General features: G+C 38.2%; 1 long non-coding RNA gene and 1 other non-coding gene across 2 annotated transcripts in view; one reads left to right on the top strand and one right to left on the bottom strand.

Moving 5' to 3' along the window:
- Positions 1-18,309, top strand: part of LOC140691876 (uncharacterized) — a 457,385-nt gene that overhangs the window by 91,103 nt on the left and 347,973 nt on the right. The gene's annotated exons all lie outside the window — the stretch shown is intronic.
- On the bottom strand, positions 10,001-10,073 carry TRNAS-AGA (transfer RNA serine (anticodon AGA)). Its single transcript has one exon. It is a non-coding gene; the product is annotated as a tRNA-Ser (tRNA).

Raw genomic sequence — 18,309 nt, forward strand, 5'->3', positions numbered from 1 at the left:
TTTTGGGGGTAGTCTGTTATGATGCAAATAGATAAATAGAACATGGTTGTTACCAGTTCCTTAGAAAGAGCTAGTGACTTAAATCCTTGTTCTGGTTCTTATTTTTTTTTCATATAACCCTCTTTTTAAGATCTTTTCCAAGGTGCTGTTCATACATCCCCTTCATTTTTCCATATTCTTGGGAATACCTCATTAAAGCTCCCCCAAGCACTTATACTTTCTAAATCCTAATGAATTCAAAGTACCTTCAGTAAAATATAAATATCCACAAAATAGTTCAATAAAGATCAAACAGAAAATAGATAAACAAGTTCATACTGTATAGCACAGGGAACTATATTCAATATCTTACAGTAACTTATAGTTAAAAAGAATATGAAAATGAATGTATATATGTACTCCCATTCAGTTAATAGACTACATTTAGGTTTCACAAATTGTCCCAATAATGTCAAAAGGGTTCAGTGCATAATCATGTGCTGCATTTAATGGTAATGTCTCTCTAGTCTAGAACAGTTGTAGTTTTTCCTTGACTTTCCTATTCTTGGTACTTGTCCCCCAACCAGTTTTATTGAGATGTAATTGACACACCTCACTGTGTAAATTTAAAGTGTACAGCATAATGATGTGTCTTATGTAACTTCATGAAATGATTACCACAAGTTTAGTGAACATACATCATGTCATAGAGATACACAATTAAAGAAATAGAAGAAAATTTTTTTCCTTGTGATGAGAACTGTGATGATTTACTCTCTTAACAACTTTCATATATAACATTAAGCAGCACTAATTTTATTTATCATGTTGTAAATTATATCCCTAGTACTTATTTACCTTATAATTGGAAGTTTGTACCTTTTGACTACCTTCATCCAGTTCCTCCTCCCCCACTCCCACCTCCAGTAACCACAAATCGTGTATCTCTTTTCTGAGTTTTTGAATTGACCTATAACAGTTAGGTCCTGGTGTATGACATGGTAATTCAATATTTCTATATATTTCAAACTAATCATCATGATAAGTCTAGTTAGCATCTGTCACCATAAAAAGACATTACATAATTGAGTATATTCCCCACACTGTACATTTTCATACCCATGACTCATTTATTTTGTAACTGAAAGTTTGTACCTGTTAATCTCCTTCACCTGTTTCCTTCCTCTCCTCATCTCCTCCCCTCTGGCAAACCCCTCTTTGTTCTCTGTATCTATGACTCTGTTTCTGTTTAGTTATTTGTTCGTCTGTTTTTAAGATTCCACATAAAAGTTGGATCATACAGTATTTATCTTTCTATGTCTTGACTTATTTCATTTAGCTTAATACCTTGTAGGTCCATCCTTGTTGTGTCAGATGGCAAAGTTTCATTATTTTTTTATGGCTAATACTCCATTTTATTTTTATACACACAGACACACACCCCACATCTTTATCTGTTCGTCTTTTGATTGCCACTTAGGTTGCTTCATTTCTTCACTATTGTAAATAATGCTGCAGTGAACATAGGGGTGCATATACCTTTTCTAATTCTTCAGTTTCTTTTTTCAGTGTTTCATAGTTGTCCGAGTACAGGTCTTTTACCTCTTTAGTTAAATTTATTCTTAGGTATTTTATTCTTAATATGATTGTGAATGGGATTGTTTTCTTAATTTCTCTTTCCGATGGCTTGCTGTTAGTGTATAGAAATGTCTATTTCTGTCTATTAATTTTGAATCCTGCAGCTTTGCTGAATTCATCAAAGATTTCTTGTGTTTTAGTGGTGTTTTCAGGATTTTCTACTGTAGTATCAGTCATTTTCAAATAGTCACAGTTTTACTTCTTCCTTTCCAATTTGGATTTCTTTTATTTCTTGTTTGATTGCTGTGACAAATCTTATCTTTATACATTGTGTGCCTATTAACGTAGATTTATAGTTTTTCTTTTATACATTTATCTTCTAAATCATATAGGAGACAAAAAGTGGAGTTTTAGATAAAGTATGCAACACTACTGGCTTTATATTTGCCTATGTAGTTACCTTTGCCAGTGTTTATTTCCTTATATGGCTTTGAGTTACTGTCTAGGGTCCTTTCATTTCAGCTTGAATGGCTTGCTTTAGCTTTACTTGTATACAAGTAGCAAATTCCCTCAGCTTTTATTTTTGTGGGGAATGTTTAATTTCTTCTTCATTCTGGAAGAATAATGCAAGATAAAGAATTCTTGATTGGCAATTTTTTTCATCCTTTCCTTTAAATATGTCATCTCACTGCCTCTTGCTTTTGTAATTTCTGTTGAGAAATTGGTTGGTAATCGTTTGATGTTCCCTTGTATGTGATGAATGACTTCCCTTGCCGCTTTCAAGATTCACTTTGTCTTTGAACAGTTTGTTTATTATGTACCTTGGTGTGAATCTTTTGAGTGTATTCTACTTGGAGTATGTTGAGTTTCTTGGATGTGTAAATTAATGTCTTTCATTAAATTTTGTAAGTTTTTAGCCACTATTTTTCCAAATGTTCTTACTGAGAATGTTCTCATCTGAGACTCCTAATGTGCATGTATTAGGACATTTGATGGTGTCTCACAGGTCTGTTTGGCTCTCTCAAGTTTTCTTCATTTTTCCTTCTGCTCCTCAGACTGGTTGATTTTAATTACCTTATCTTCAAGTTCACTGATTATTTCTTCTGACTGGATAGAATCTTCTGTTAAATCCCTCTAGTGAATGTATCAATTCAATTATTGCAATTTTTAGTTCCAGTATGGGTTTCTTTTTTATAATTTGTTTCTTTATTAGTGTGTTCTATTTGGCGAGACACTGTTCTCCTGGGTTTCTTTAGTTCTTTGCCCATTTTTTTTTTTGGCTCTGTTAGCATGTTTAAGCAGTTGATTTAAAATTTTTCTCTAGTAAGACCAATGTTTGGGTTTCCTAAATAGTGGCTTCTTCTATTTTTTTTCCTTGTAAATGAGCCATGTATTCTTATGTCTTTTCATGCCTCATAATTTAATCTTATTGTTGAAAAACTGGACATTTTGAAAGTGATAATGTGGTAACAATGAATATCAGATTTCTCTCCTCATGGGATTTATGGTTTTTTTGTCATGAGTTGTTTTTTGTCTAGTGACTTTTCCCATGTGTTTTGTAAAGATAGCATATTTTGTCATGTATGATCACTGAAGTCTGTTTCATTAACTTAGTGTTTAGCTAGTGATTGGACAGATACTCCCTTAAACTCCTAGATTGAAAAAAACAACTCTCTGTCTCTGTAGCTGGGTTGTTTGTATGTGTTGGAGCAGGCCTTCCACAGTGAGACACTTTACAACTCTGCCGTTGCCTTCACTTCCTGCTTGTGCAAGGCTTGGGTGTCAGCCAGAGGAGAGGACTTAGGGACTTCTTAGTTTTTTTTTTTTTCTCCTCCCAGAGCATGCTTCTCATGGTTGGCATATGCAAGGTCTTTCAAGTTTGTAGGAATATGTGGCAACTTTTATTCCCCAAAGCATCCTACTCAGCCTTTCCTCTGGCTTTTCCTTGTGTCTGTTGTTTCCCTCTACTGATATCCATTATTTCAAGTGGAAGATGTTGGTCAATTTGCCTTTAAATGTTTTTTAACAAGTGCTGCCTTCTTTGTACTCACTTCTCTGCTCTGAGAGAGTTGCATTTTAGGCAAAATAGAGGCAACCTTTTTGTATCAGTCCTTCAGGGAACTACCAGCCAGGTCAAAACCAACAATCACAATTCTTGGAGAACAAGGTCCACTCTGCTCCTTCTTGTACCAGGAACCAGTCTCAGAACGTGGATTGATGTTTTCAAGACCCATAGTAAGCTTAAAAGGGTGGATGCAGCAGAAGTAAGCTAAAATGCTACAAAGCTCTGTTACTGAGTTTTAATCTTTTTTTTTCTTTTGAAGTATTTGCTTTACTATTTCTGGGGTTCTGATAAAATTGATTCTGATAGTTTTTGTCAGTCTTTTTGTGTTTTTTTGTGGAGGGATGGGCCCTTGGGATCCCTTACTCCATTTTCAGTGATGTCATCCCCACTCTGTGTTTCTATAATCAGTATCTTATTAATTAGAATGCGCAAAAACAGATTGCAAACAGTCCCCAAATGGCTGAATTCTATCTGGGAATAGCCCCATTACATGAAGCCATAGATTAATAGTCAAGATAGAGGAAGTGTCAAAAATCAAGTTACTTAACTGCTAGTGGAAGGTTCTTTCCTCTATACCATGTTATCCTCATGACCAGTTAGAAAGGTTCTGAGTACAGGTCAATGTTGGAGAAGTCATCTGTATTTTAATTTCAGATTATTGGCAAGTAAATTTCTTTTATGATGCTGTATTTTCCAGAGAGCTGTCCCTGAGTAGCCAAAAGCTGTCTCACCACTTACCCTCATTCTAACAAGAGGTACTACCAGGCTGTGAGGCCAGTTTTCATACTGGTCATTAACTCAGTCTATTTGGTTTTATCTGTAGCAAAATTCTTTTTGCTTCCTACCTTTTCCTCTGACTGATAAAAATGCCCAGGCATTTGTTTTGGTCTTGGACACTGTTTCCTGTACTCTCTTGATGCATTATTCCAACTAGAGTTCTCTCTTGTAGAATTTTGGTTGGTTCATTTTCTTTTCTGTTGATAGAAAATACATTTTGTTTACTTCCTCTTAACCCAAGTAATTATATAGTATGCAAAAGCAGTACCCAGAGACAATTAATTAAAATAGTCTAGGGATGTTGACTTGTCCAAGGTCTAGGTAGAAAAGTGAATGGATAGCAGTGATTTTAGGTATTTTACCATTTGCCTTTGTAAGTATGCTCATAATTCCCAGACTATATGTCCTGACTTTTAATTCAGAAAAAATCGGTACCTATGGATCACCTTGGTGAATGAGTCAGATGGGACTTTCTGTGTCAGTTTATTTTTCTCATGAAACTTTGAGAGCTAATAGTGTGCTCTTCCTTGTTAACTAATTTCTTCGATTTATTAGAAATTTTGACTAAGAGCATTTGACTTAGCCTTAATGGAAAAAAGATAAATTGGATCTAGCCACTGAGTGTGTGTGTGTGTGAGAGAGATATTTCATTTTCTTAGTGCCTTAAGTGAGGAACGGATTTGAGTGTTTTTCATGAAAAAATAATGGCAAAAAAAAAAAATTAAGGCAGCTCAGGTAGCCATTAATAGGAACTTGAAGTATGTTTGAATGTAGACATTCTGCTAATGTTTGCTAAGAAGGCCAAGGAAGACCTTGCAGCATAATGTTCTATTTTGTTGTTAATATAGCTGGTGACACTTCTTTCTTGTAAATCATTTGAATGCCTTGTAACTCTGGATGGAGCGTCCTGGCCTGCTTTTGCTCCTGCTGTCTATGAGAGACAAGTGGCTATCAGCAGTAGTGCTATTTTCTGTGTTGTCAGCCAAAGGGCTGCAGTCTTTATAGAGCGATCTTCTACACTGTGGCACGTTGCCTGAGGCTAGTTCAGGGCAAATTAAATAATTATAGTATTTATAATAAAATAGCTATTATGAAGCTATAGCAGGTGACAGTTACATTTTATACATTATTTCTAAATATTGCAACATTGGTATTTTTATCTCTATACATGAGGAAACTGAGGAACAGAGATGGGAGATGACATGCCTCAGGTTACACAGCAAATGGGTCAACCCCAAGTCTCTGAATCCATAGCACTCTTTCTTTCCACTGTACCTCAGTGCTTTTCAAGGATTCTTTTTTGCTGTTTGTACCATATATGCTTCCTTTTCTGGTCCTTGTCTTCAAGTAACTATCATTTGAAATCTGCTATATTGCCAGGCACTGTGCTTGCTATATATTATCATTAAGACTCACAGTAGCTTTGTAAAATAAATATCAGTATCCTCATTTTATAGATAAGATGATTTTTTATTATGTCATGCCACCTCTCCTTGCTTTATTTAAGAGTCACCTCTTGCCTGTGGGCTAGGTACCTTTGAGTCATGCTCTGGCCCTTCCTTCCCTGTTCTCATTATCTTCCCAGACCTATGTTCAGGTGATTCCATCATCTTGTTCCTACATGCTTCAAGGGTGCTAATGATTTCCTATGTTACCTTTCTGAATTGTTAGCACTACCTTAGGAACCCACAGGCTCACTGCTTATTATAAAAATGTGGACTTACCCAAGCTTGGTGTTCCTCAGCTATGATGGAAATTCACCACATGTATAATATTTACATGGATCCATATCACATCACTTCAATGGAACTCATGGATGAAGGGAACTGTCTTAATCTGCTCAGACTGCTGTGAGAAAATACCATAGACTGAGTGGCTCAAACAACAGACATTTATTTCTCACAGTTCTAGAGGCTGGGAAGTCCAAGATGTAGGTGCTGTTGTGGTCAGATTTTGGTGAGAGCCCTCTTCCTAACTTGCAGACAGCTGCCTTCTCACTGTGTCCTTGCATGACATGGGAGAAGAGGAAGCAAGCTTCTTGTGTCTTTTCTTATAAGGACAGTAATCGTATCATGGAGGCCCACCCTCATGACCTCCTCTAAGCCTGCTTACATCCCAAAGGCTCCTCCTTCTAGTACCATTACATTGGAGGTTTAGGTCTTCAACATATGACTTTTGGGAGGACACAAACATTCAGTTCACAACAGAGAACCAGTACAAATAAATATATAAATGCTTTTGCTCCTTGCTGTGCTGTGAGTAATAAAGTCCTCTGTCTTTGACCCAGGAGTCTTTCATCTTTCAGTATTCATGAAACAGTGTTTCATCTTTTTAGATTACAAGTAGGGTGAAATTCCAGACCCTTAACAGTTCTTGACAAGTACTCTATCCCAGGTTTCTAAGTCAAACTTAGAGGAGCAGGCTTTATTCCTAGCCCTGTGTGAGTGCTGGCTACTGTTCCGTCCAATCCTTTCAGGTGGTTCTTGACCCACCCTTGACTAGTTTGCTCACCTGCATGTTCTGATCAATACTGTTGTCTTCCTCTTTCCTTCCTGATCATCTGTCCTGTAAACTCTAGTCCTCCTTGTACTCTCAGCTCCTTCCTCTCTAACTCAGGGAATCCATTAGGCTTCTCCTCCATTCTCTCTCCCTACACCCTGCATGTGTCCTGGAAACTCTTTTTAGGCAGTAAACTGGCACAATCTTTTGTTTAAGAATCACTTTTCTTTGTTGCTTGATGTTCTGTGTCTTGAAGAGTCTTGTTTTTTATTGTCTGTTTTTGAGTTGTTTCAGGTGAGAGGATAATCCAGTCTCTGGTACTCCATTTTGGCTGCAAGTGGAAATTGAATCTTTGTCTTTCGAAAGTGGATTTGATATTTAAAAACAGCCCAAAGAGAATGGTTGAGTAACTCAATAAGATTGGCCATCAAGATGGCTAATTCCTCACAGTCCCCTCTCCAGAAAGGTGTGGTAGTAAAGTAATGAATATTTGTTTTCCCTGTGGTTTTAGCATTTCTGTGGTTTAGAATTATTTTTATAGAGATGAATTTTAGTGGACTTCCTCCACTCTCCGCTCTCCCAATTTCCTAGGCACTGTAACCAATGGAGGATTAAAAGTTCAGAGAAAAAAATTTAGGACTATATTGTTAACTATTGTCCATTCATTCTCAACACTGCAGTTAATTTAGAAAACATACGACTTTTCCCTTTTGGATGTCTTGTCTTCTCACTCGCAGTGCCATGACTCAGGCTGAGGCCCTCATTTCCTTTGGTCCGGATTATTATACCCCACTCCTAACCGGTTTCTCTCTTTTTTCTATCCTTCATATTAAGACCAGAGTAACTTTGAAAACAACAACAAAAAAACAAAACCAAAATAGATCTCTGTCATTTTGCCCCTCAGAATGTTTCCCCCTTAAATAGAGAATAATGGCCCAGCCTCCTTCCTACAATGTGATCTCTTTTTATATTTCTTACTTTACTTTATGTAATATAATCGCTACATCCACAGAATTACAGTCCACAAATGGCAGTATTGTAAAGTGCTTTTAACTGGAACAAAAGGAGACAATGAGGCAACTCTGTTTCTTGTATAGGTCCAGCTCTGTTCCATCTTGGCACACTTGCTTATGTGATTTTTTCCATGAATGCCCTATTTTGCTTGCCTTTGAAGACATTCCTCAAATAATAACTACTCCATAAGGCCTCCCGAGATTCCTTCGATTGGAATAAATTCCTTTGTCCCTTATGTTCCCATAGCATGTTGGTTGCACCTGTATTAGAGCACTTATCAGACTCTGCTTTGGTTTACTTGAGTAAATACCCATTTCCCTCAGTGGACTGTGAGTCCCTGAAGTGCAGGTACCTACTGCCTTGTTTCTCTTCATATTCATCATAGCATCCATCCCAAGGCCTTATAACTGGTCTGTCAGCACATATATTCATTCAGTTGAAATTGATTAAATCAGGAAACTTTTTTAGCACGTAAGAATAAATCAATAGTACTTTCATTCACTGACATCTGCAATCTGGTATCAGCTCAGTGCAATTACAAGTAACTAATTTGTCTTTGGCCTCTATGAGGACACTGTTCTCTCTTCATGGCCAACCTGTACCCAAAACTTTCATTCTGTCCCCTGAATGCCTACCTTCTCTAGGTGATAGCCACTCTTGATAGTGGCTTTAGACCTGGTTATGTCTCTGATTCATCTGTGGGAGTTTTTTTTTTTTTAAATGCAGTTTCCTGGGTTCTATCCCAGAGCCACTGAGTCGGAATCTCTGGGGATGGGAGCACAGGAATTTACATGTTGTTAACAGGCACCTGGCACTTGATGACACTAAAGCTGAGTCAGATTTGAGACCTGTTGCTCTATACTCTTGAGTCTAAATCATTCAATCTACTGACCCTCCTGTCCAAATTTATCTGCTCCGAGTCTCCTGCTTTTGGGACTCAGCTTTCATCTAGCTGGTGTTTTGAAAACCGGTTCGATGTACTTTCAGACTCCCTTTCACTATGTTATTAATGTCTTATTTCTCTCAAGGGCTTTTAGTTTTTAATAGGGCACTCTCAAAGACAATGTGGAAAACATTGCCTCTAAGAAATGGCAGTGTTTAGACTTTTTGGAAGGAAAAAAGATTTGTTATCCTTTAAGAATAGTAATTTTGAAGTTGCTGTGGGAAGCAGGTAAGAATTATAGAAAATGCAGAGTTTTGTTAAATTATTTTTCTGTTACTTACTCATTAAGATTGGAATAGGATTGGAAGGTGTAATTAGAGAGCGATACTTCATATCATGCTATAGGGAAAACAGGAGAAAAAGGAAAAATCAAAGCCCCAATGGACTTTGATTGCTTTTTCTACCAGGACAGTTTGCAAATGGCTGTGAACAGGTCACAGGAGTTAAAAAACATTTTTTTTTAAAGTTTCCTAAAAGGGATAGAAGACAACTCAGGTTTCCTAAGAGGATACAAAGGAAACCAGTAGAGAAGCAGTTTATTTCCAGTTTAAAATCAAAGGGTAACTGACTATAACTCAATAAAATAAAGTAAAAAAAAGAAATCAAAGGGTACTATACTACATGGTGCCACATTTCCTTTTAAGGATTAACCTTAATCTATTACTGTATTTCTTGGCTTTTTTTTTTTTTAAAGAATGTGTCATTAATAGGTATCCCTATTTTATATGAAGTTCTGATTTAGTAGGAAAGAGCATGTTCATGTCTGGAAATATGTAATAGATGATTAGAGTCTCAGCTAGCCATGCTTAAAGCCAAAGTATGTTTGTGAGACTTATGGGACTTGAATCTAGTTCTCTCCAGACATACTTGATCACCAACCCATGTCAAAAATTTATGTATCTCAATAGATAAGCATTTACTTAAAGTATTCCACATAAAACTGATTTAGTGTATTATGAGCGTTAATAAAACACACAAAAATAGAAATAACTAAATTATATATATGTAGACATTTTAACGTTTTCTTACCAAACCCCAGTGGATTTACTGTTTACAATATTCATGGGGTGCTAACTGCAAAGTACTTTTATTTTTAGTTTCTATTTTTTAAGGGGGGAGGTAATTAGGTTTATATTTCTTTCTAGAGGAGGTACTGGGGATTGAACCCAGGACCTTGTGCATTCTAGGCATGTGCTCTACCACTTGAGCTATATCCCCTGCAAACCACTTTTAATACCACTGCTCTTTGCTGTTTGTTCTCAAACTTGGGTTGAGCATTGGGATCATTTTGGGATATTCAAAAAACAGTTGGATTCTTGTGCCCAGGTGTATTAAATGAGAATCATCATGGCTGGTGCTTGGGAGCCTGTAGTTTGAAAGCACTTCCCTGGGAATTCTGATGCCCAATCCAGCTTGGGAAATGTTAATTTAATGCCAAAGGTCACTTAGTGGCTTTTGCTGTTTAGGACCATGATTCTCAACCTTAGCTACACACTGGAACTACCTCGGGAACTTTAAATATATTGATGACAAGATTCCCCCTGCTCTTTCCACACCCTTGACCCCAGACTTAACAATTGATCTGAGATGTGGCCTGGGCATTGGGCTTTTGAATCTTCCCAGGTGACTCTAATGTGCTGCCTAGCATGAGAACCTTGAGGTAGGATAAAACAGGCTCTGAGAAGCTGTATTACGATTGTTTTGGTTACATGTTACACGAACCCAAGATAGTTTAAGCAAAGAAAGAACTTATTACTTCACCTAAGATGTCCAGGAGTTGTCTGATTTCAGACATCTTTGCATTTAGGGGCTTAAACAATGCAACCAGGGATATTGCTCTCTCTCATTTTACATCTCTTGACTCTAATTTCCTCTGTATGGTTACATTCTTGGGCAAGCTTTCTCCATATGGCTGGAAATATGACCACAACAGTTCTAGGTATATATGATCCTTATAGCTTGCAGTCCTAGAGAAGGAAGGAAAAGTGTTCACTCTTAGAGTTTATATATCAACTCTTAGAGGAGACACTGATAGTCCTAGCTTGCTTCAGCACCTACCTCTGAACTAATCATGGTGGTTAGATACATGGGGTAGGATGGGTCACATGCCAGCTCAAGTGGTCTGGAGAGGGTGGGGATTATGAGATGATGGTCTCTAATTTCATGAAATGAGTTTCCCATAGGAAGGGAGGTTTGGTTATAAGAAGATAGAGGAAAAGAATATTATGCAGGGCAGATACCACAATCCACTACAGAAGTGGACTTTATATATTTAATCCTGTTTTGATGGTGCTAATGGCACAGGTTGGAATATTCATAGAGTCACAGTGCCCTAAGACAAAAGGAATGTCTATCCAAGGATGAACATTCTGTGTAAGGCTAGTCTTACCAGAAATCAAGTTACAGATTCTTATATAACTGAAAAACAATTTCCCTTTCCAATGGAACTGTCAACTGAACCCAACTTCATGAATTAGCTAATTGTTTTCCCTGCTGTTTATATTAACTGCTGAGCTCTTGGGAAGAACTGAATTCTTTTTGGTGAGAGACTGATGAAAATCTTAATCCCCATGACTCAGTCATCCAATTGTGTAACATTCATTTGAAGAGAAATCCCTTTTTAGCCTGTTGGTTTAAAGATTGACAGGGCGTTGCTCTTTATACAGTGCTCAAGGTAGTAAAAATTGTAGAGCCATTAGAATTCTGAAATCATCGGAATTAGTACTATGTGAGAGCCCAGCTCAGGGTCCTTCTCGGAGACAGTACAATATATTCACAGCTGAAGGCCTGGCCCTGAAAATCTGGTTGTCAATTGGGAAAAGCACCTTTAGAGTCAGTTTCTTTTGTAATTGGTTAACACTTTTCTTTCTCCATGGAATCAAGTAATAGAAAAATAAATGCAAAGTAAATAGAATTTCATGCTTGTGCAAGTCACTGGCAAAATCATCCTTGGATCGTGCAGGAAGAGGTGTTCTGTTCAGAGGAGAATTGTCTGGAAGTGAAACACTTTATTTCAATCTTCCTTCTCTTATTTACCCTGTTTGAAGTTCTAGTTTTAAAATGCTGATTCTTTGCAAAGAGATGTACTGGGAAGGGAGGGGACTTTGTAGCTGTCCCAGGGATTAAATGAGCTTTTGCAGCATTATCAAATGAGTGATTTATTCATGCAGATTTTGAATACTAGAAAACTCCTCCAAGGTTACTTATATGAAAGAGAGAAGAGCATATTAAAACTATTATCTAAAGTGTCTACTCATTTTATCTGTTGGGCAGAATAGCAAAGTAGATGAAGTTTGTTTTAGCAGATAAATTATCTCAGCTCTGCTGGGTCTCTGTGTTGTGTGTGTGTCTGTTTCTCACACACATACACACACACATAAATATGTACACTCATGCACCCCTCCTCGCATCTGTCTCACTTTATTACTCTTCCTACTGTGTTGTATCAGTTTTTCATTGCTGTTATGACAAATTACCATAGACTTGGTGGCTTAGACAATACAAGACAATACAAATTTATTATCTTACAGTTCGAGAAGTCAAGTCCAGAAGTCCAAAATGGGTCTCACTGGGTGTTGACAGGACTGAATTCCTTCCTGGAGACTCTAGGGGAGAATCTGTTTCTTTTCCTTTTCCAACTTCTAGAGGGTACATTGCTTGGCTTGTGGCTCCATCCTCCATCTTTAAACTAGCAATGACCAGTCAAATCTTTCTCATGTGGGATCACTCTTACCTACTCTTCTTCCTTGTTCTCCTACTATAAGGAAGGATTTTTTAAAAAGATGTATTTATTTATTTTTTATTGAGTTATAGTCATTTTACAATGTTGTGTCAAATTCCAGTGTAGAGCACAATTTATAAGGACACTTGGTTATATTGGGTCCGCTCAGCTAACCCAGGATAATCTCTATTTTAAAGTCAGCTGACTAGCAACCTTAATTCCATCTGAAGCCTTAGTTCCCTTTTGCCATATAGCCTAGCATGTTCTCAGATTCTGGGGAGTGGGATGTGGACATCTTTGCCAGGGTAAGGTGTAAGTGTTGTTCTGTTACCACACATGTCGAGTGCTCCAGGCTTCTATACTTGTTGGCTGCCCAGAATCCCTGACAGTCATGTAAGACTATTATTTCCTGAAGATCTTGGAGTATAATGGATAGATAAGAACACCAGAATAGGAGGCAGAAGACCTGGGTTGGAAAACAGCCTCCACTTATGAGCTATGTAACTTTGGACAAATTACTTAACTTCCTGGAGCCTCAGCTTCCTCATTCATGGCCTTTCCCACCTTCCTTTATCAAAGCATATCTTTCCTATATCCTTTGTAACAGGCCTCAACTGAGAACTCAAGTTAATATGGAAAACTAACTCAAGCTAAAGCATTAATATGTGATAATGGTTTCATGCATCACCACTCTTTTCCCTCCTACCCCCATGCCCTCTCGAGTGCTATTTGTATTTTACAAGATGAATTCACTTGGAAGGAAGTCATTTTATTAGGTGTGTAGTAAAATAAATGGGTTAGGCTGCTGCCTCATTTCTAAAGCTGGCTTTGTCCCTGAACATTTAAGAAGAAAGTATAGGATGACCAGAGCATCTGGTTTACCCTGCATAGTCCTGGTTTATGCCTGTTGCCTTGCTTTTTACTCTCAAGTGTTCTGATTTAGATGAAAAATTATATAGTCCCTGTATTTATTTTGTACTTGTCAACATCTTGAGCGTATCTATCAAATTTCCCTTTTGCCTTGGATTTTCATGAAAGCAGGACATTTTAATTACTTTTGTAGTTTCTCCTGTAGGTACCCTAAAATCTGTGTACCATGACTTCTGGGTAGCTACAGTCTATGGTTCACATTTCAGCCATCATTATTTCTCCAAGTAAAGCTTATAGACTATCTGTTATGAACTGAATTGTGTCCCCCCTGCTCCATTCATATGTTGAAGTCCTAACCCTCATTTTGACTGTATTTGGAGATAGGACCTTTAAGGAGATAACATTGAATGAAGTCATGAGGATGGTGCTCTAATCCAATAGAACTGGTCTTATGTGAATGGGGAGAGACACAAAGGATGCACATTCACAGAGAAAAGGCCACGTTAAGGACACAGAAATGAGACCGCCACCTGCAAGCCCAAGAGAGACATCTCAGGAGAAATCACACCTGCCAACATGTTAATATTGGACTTCCCCATTCAGAACTGTGAGAGGGAAGTTTCTGTTTTTAAACTACCCAGTCTGTGGTTGTTATGTCAACGCTAGCAAGCTGGTATACTATCTGTATAAGAAGCAGAGATCTTGTTAAAAATGTGGTTTCCTGAGTGCTATCCGAGGCTGAATTAGATTTTCTCTGGTGGGGCTCAAGGAAGCTGTTTCCTCAGGTGATTCTTATACATACTTAATTTGAGAATCACTGAAACAGGGACCTCGGGGCAGTGAAAAGGGGACTTTTTTCACATATCTTGGTCATGTCAAGTCTTTGTTCTTTCTTCAGGGACTTTCTACCTGGGTGTTAGCAGAAAACAGGGACGGAATGTCCCAGTTATCTTTGGGACATCTGGAGTTGTCAGTGAAAATTCCAGAAAGCCTGGAGGCTGTGGGGCCTATATGTTCAAGATCAATCAAGGAAGAGAGGAATATACCATCTTAGGGGGAAGTTAGTATCAAGACTAACCTAGAATTGATTGTTTAAAAAGGTCACTGGGAAGACCATTAAAGCTGGATTTGACTTTTCCCACTTGTCCCCTTCTCCTCCTTTGGGGCTAGTGACCGATACTTGGAAATAATGCTTTGCCCATTTCCTTAGGGTTTTAGATCTTTCTCTTGACCACCTACCTGTAATACAGATGTACTTAGTCCTTAGAGATTAAATCCCATCCCAGGGGAGGCTATATTAGGGACCCGCCACCTAAGGAACATGGATTTGATGGATAAATATCCTATTCTATAAAGCTTGAGATGTCTGTGCCTCAGAAGTTAGGTGCAACCTCAGTGTCAGGCCTACTTGGGATTAGCATGAATCGCTGCCAATTCCTTGATCTGTGCAAGTCTAAAACCTTCCCCTGGATCCTTAAAAATTCAAGTTGCCTCCAAATAATCCACTTGCACAAAGTATAAGCACTGTAGATGTAGAGATTTTGTAGAAGATACACTGCAATGCAGACAACTTGAACACATATGATAGGCGCTATTAGCTACCACAACTCTGGAGTTTCACTAGCCCGTCATCTGAACCCAGTGTATTTCTACCTGACCAATTTCTTTTACATTCTCTCATGTTTTAAAATAACAACAAAATTCCTTCCCCATTCCATTCACATCAACTACTTCCCCACCCTGAGACTTGGTACTACCTGCTTATGCAGGTTTTTGGAGTTTTTTTGGGGGGTGGGGGTAGTGGTGAGAAGGATCACTTTCTATCCTTCTGCTTAAGAACTTACCAAGGCAGTCTTCTAACCTAAGGCAATTCTTGGAGAAATTCTAGTGACCAAATTTGTCTCCATCTCATTTCACAAAAACAGAATTACTGCTGTTACTGCCTGGGAGCTGATAAAGATACAGCATGGCTGAATGAGAAGAAATACTATACCAAGTGCTGAAGAGAAGGAAACTGTTTTACTGAACGTGTCCTGTATGTCAGGCACAAAGTAGGTGTTTTATATATGTTTTCTTACTTTGTCCTCACAGTAACCATGTGAGGACAAATTATAAGTGAGACCCATATTATAAGTGAGAAAAATAAGGATCAGAGAGGTTAAGTAACTTCAGCTAATAAAAGAAAAATCCAGTATTTAAATTCAGGTCTGAGTCTTAAATGCAGTTTTCACTATGTCACCATATGCTTCTGAATCTGGAGTCCTGGGTTCAAAGTTCTACTAACAGTCTTGTGTGCCCTTGAAAAAGTCTTGTTCCCTCTCTGAGTTTCAGTTCCTTATCTATGAAACAGGAAGCCTGGATCAAATGGTTTCTAAAGGCTTTCTGAATATAGGCAATATATTCTGTGACCTCTTTACATCACTTGACAGTAAGACTGGAAGATATAGTTGGCTTTACTTAACTAGGGAAGGACCTCCTTAAGGTACAGATCTTGGTTCTTTATTGTCCTGCCCCTGAAGTTGGTGAGTTATGTGCAGTTTATTTCTATATTGGAGGTTGACTGGATTTTAGATACATGGGGTTCAGAATTGTTTTAATATAGGATTAATTTACTTCAAATTCCATATTTTCAAATTATAAAAATATTTTCAACTTTGCCTTGAAATAGGAAGGCTTGATGGTCCTTGCAATGTTAATGAGTTACATGGCAGTCTTGCCCTTGGTTGTAAGAAGCAGTATAGGGGGTGTTCAGATCAGCAAGTCTCATATCCTTAAACTTAGCTTTTTTAGTCTTAAACTGTGAAAGCTGTTTCTCACTCTGAGCATCATGGCCTGAAACACTGCCATCTCTTCCAGTGGCTGTGCTGGTAATGTAGGGCGGGCCGAAGAGGTACCCGTTGTCATGGTAAATACTTAGAGCAGGCTGCTTCACCACAGTGGCCAATATAGAGGTGATTGTGTGGCTTTACAAGCCTGTAAATGGAGAAAAAATATGTCACTGTATAATATACTATTGAATCATGGGTTTGGTGCTAGGTGTTGGCTAAGTCATTATCTGTATAAAGAAGAGGAGGTAGGAGGGTGGCATATAGAATCCTATTCGGATCCTACAGAGGAAGAGAAGGAATTTCTCAGGAGAGATGCTAGGGATTGTGCTTATTGTACAGAATTCAGTAACCTGGGTTATGCTGTCCCTGTCTGGCTAACCCTCTTCTTCCAAAAAAAAAAAAAAAGATGACAATTGATACCACATAGGTTTACAGTGCTTTGTATGCATTATTTCACCATCACAACAACTGTAGGTAGATAGGTAGATTGTACTGTCCAAATTGTACAGATGAGGAACCTAAGTCTCAATGAGGTGAAATGACTTTCCCAAGGTCCTACAGCTAGTATCTGAACCAGAATGTGAACTCAGGCAGCCCTCTTCTCATTCCTGCTCCCTTCCCCTTTATCTACATTGCTTATACTGTCCTCTGTTCAGCCTGAATATCTAGTGATCATCTTGTGGAATCATTTGTGAAATAGTTTTGAAGAGAGTTAATACTGCTGGGTTAGATAAATAAACAACAGTAGACTGATCAGCTGATTAAGTAATTACATATTCACTGAATGCTTACTGCACTGGGGATATAGTGTTACAAGAACACCAGAATAACCCTTGCCTTCTTGAAACATAGAATCTAATTGCTGGCACTGTCCACAATGAGAGTCACTAGCTATGTGTAGCAATTCAAATGTATTCAGTTTTAAATAATTTAAAGTTAAAAACTCAGTGTCTCAGTTACACTAACTCAATTTCAAGTGCTCAGTAGCCACTTGTAGCTAGTGACCACTGTACTGAACAGCACAAATGTGGAACATTTCCATTATCACAGACAGTTCTACTGGGCAGTACTTAGATAATTACAGTTGTCTTGGGTGACAAAGAAGACAAGATGTTTAAGAATTATTATTTAATAAGTGATCTAGTCTGGGAGGCTTTCCTGGGAAAGTGATATTTGAGCTGCGCTTTTAGTCTGAAATAACTAAGCCAATATTCACAGAGAGGACCTTTCCACAGACTCCCTGCTGTGACAGAAAGTAACCCTCAGGGAATGACAACAGTGAGGTAGATTTGTTCAACTTGTCCAGGGTGTAAAGGCACCTACCTTCTGCCTTCAGTGGACCCAACCTTGGCCAAGCAAGAGAGAACAGACTAGAGGAAGGTACAGAACTATCTGAGATCTCTGCCTGTTTAAGTCAGGATGGTAGAACCTGGGGCCGTGAATTAATACAAGTGAAGACCTGCATTCCTTTTTGCTGCTTTGTAAAATAGTTATGTAACTTTCTTTGAAATATTTTGAGGAGATCTAAGCCTGGCTGTCAATATTAAGTCTGATAGAAGAATGATATGATTCAGGGTACCCTGAGCAGGGGAGGTGTTTGTGCTTGGGTGCATGTGCTGTGTTAGGAACTACATGCTCCGTGAACCTCTCCAGCCTGCACTGGAGAAGTGGAGATTACTCAGATGACCACCCATCTACAGGCAGGAAGTTGAGTTCAGGTTCACAAGCTAGCTAAGATGCCACTTTATGGCATTTGCTGTATATTCAGATTAATTAGAACGGAATGGGGTCACAGTTGTTCTGTCTCTCTCCCTCTCCATCATCATCTGTCTCTATCTCATCATTTATGTCTGTCATCTGTCTCTATCACCTATCATCATGATCTATTATATATCTGTTCTCCAGAGGTCCTAGGCAAAATTTTCAGTGCTGTGCACATCTTGAACCACTCCTTTCTGTGTGTTCTATTCAGGCTCAGATTTCTTCTCTGGGCAGGACACCATGGAACAAGGTGTGGAAGGGCCAGGCTGTTCTC

The sequence above is a fragment of the Vicugna pacos genome, chromosome X (assembly GCF_048564905.1).
Source record: "Vicugna pacos chromosome X, VicPac4, whole genome shotgun sequence".
In the NCBI taxonomy this organism is placed as follows: domain Eukaryota; kingdom Metazoa; phylum Chordata; class Mammalia; order Artiodactyla; family Camelidae; genus Vicugna; species Vicugna pacos.